This window comes from Arachis duranensis, unplaced genomic scaffold (genome assembly GCF_000817695.3).
Source record: "Arachis duranensis cultivar V14167 unplaced genomic scaffold, aradu.V14167.gnm2.J7QH unplaced_Scaffold_73656, whole genome shotgun sequence".
NCBI classification, from domain to species: Eukaryota; Viridiplantae; Streptophyta; class Magnoliopsida; order Fabales; family Fabaceae; genus Arachis; species Arachis duranensis.
Window position 1 is genome coordinate 17501 of NW_026265071.1, and position 1662 is coordinate 19162.

At 45.0% G+C, this 1662-nt stretch overlaps 1 protein-coding gene across 1 annotated transcript in view; it reads left to right on the top strand.

Annotated features, from left to right (window-relative positions):
• Positions 1-1656, top strand: part of LOC127744648 (NADH-ubiquinone oxidoreductase chain 6) — a 2445-nt gene extending 789 nt beyond the window's left edge. Inside the window, exon 1 of the mRNA XM_052256777.1 lies at positions 1-1656. This exon is cut by the window's left edge and continues 789 nt beyond it. The gene's annotated coding sequence lies outside the window, so the exon portion shown is untranslated.
• Positions 1657-1662: the final 6 nt, after the last annotated feature.

The following is a 1662-nucleotide window of genomic DNA, read 5'->3' on the forward strand; positions in this document are numbered from 1 at the left end:
AAGCGATAGGACTTGTGTACCCCGAGAAACGTATTCCGCAGGACAGGAAAGACAAGTATGGTAGAGAAGCTGTTTTCCCCCTCTAAATGAAGAACCTGCGAATAGTACTTGAGGCTTACACTTCATCTCAACAGGTAAGGGCCCACGTGTGGAGAGTTTCTTTAACCAGTGGTATCCAGTATGACTTCTTTCAGGTTCTATCCAATCCAATATCACCTGAAAAAAAGTATAGTTCTAGTTTCGAGGTCAGGTCCTTCCCTAACCCTAACGAGGAGGAGAGGACAAGATAGCGTATTTTTAGTCGAACTGGAACATAATTCTAATTCCGTATCGTATCTCACAGTGAAGTTCCGGACTACACTACCATATTATATATATATTATCGGTGAATGAATTCCCGACTCCCGAGTGGTCAACTTAGAGGGCGCCCGCCTTTCCCGCATCTTCGAGACCTCAGCTCAGCAGACCTTCGAGCCCGTCTCCTACTTCTGAGTCCGATTCGGCTTCAGCAGCTAATGTAGATTTTGCCGATTCTGCTTTTTCTTCAACATCAACAGATTCGTCAGCTGAAACTAATTCCGCTTTAGCCTGAATGAGAAAAATAAGGGGGGGCCTTAAACAGGATAGGGCAGGATAGATAAAAGGCTTTCTCTTTAAGTTACGCTACCGATCCGATACTAGTATCGAATCCACCCTTTGCTGCCTTTCGAGCCCTGAAACCTACCCTATATCTCTGTCCTGGCACTTCATAGAAGAAGGAGCTTCCGCTGGATTTACTCTGTAAGCTGGAGCCACACCACGAGTGCTTGACTGGACGAAGTCTGCTAGAAGCTCATCCCAAGGAAGCTTCTTTGTCCACCTTTAGTCGAAGAGTTTGATGACCGGATGGATGGCGCCTTCATCAAAGGGGTAGCAATCCAAGTGATCCTTACAAGCAACTGCAGTCCCTGATAAGGCAGCTATGATGGTAGGAACCCGAGGAAAAAAGAGTATAGACCTTGGAGTTATCCGCAGTGCCACGGCTCTCGCATCTTTGGACACAGCAGAGAGGTTGTCTAGGGCGACATTAATATGACAGAATATCTATGATGACTCCATGTAAGCAAGACTATATAGTCAAAAAATCCACCATATTAGCCTAAAAGCCTATTAGACAGACATCTGACTTTCTTTGGAATTACGGTACTACCTTCCCTTTCCCTTCCAGGATGTCTCAATAATGGGGCCTACCCATAAGATAAAAGAAGATTTCCTTTTGCGGATCTATCTATGTAGAAAAGGGGTGCTTCGGATCGGGAGTAATCACTAGTGATAGGGCACTCGGGATCGGTAGTGTTCCCCCCATCCCTTAGTCGGTGCTCCATAATACGGCAGACAGACTACCCTACCTTTGAGGCTTAATGAGGGGCTTTAGAAGCCTTTTGTCTTCTCTTAGTCTCTCCGCCCATTCACGGAGATTCTGAATATTTGTCTGGATCAGTAGCGAGCTTACCTTTCTATTCTCACTTACTACTATTACGTAACTCTATATAAGCTCATTAAGGAGTCAATTAGAGAACTTCTGTAGCTAGCTTAAGGAGTCCTTTCTTTACTGTGTATGAAGTTCTTCTAGAGTCAGTGAAAGGGGAGTTAACACCATGAACTCTCTTTCCTTTCCCTCCT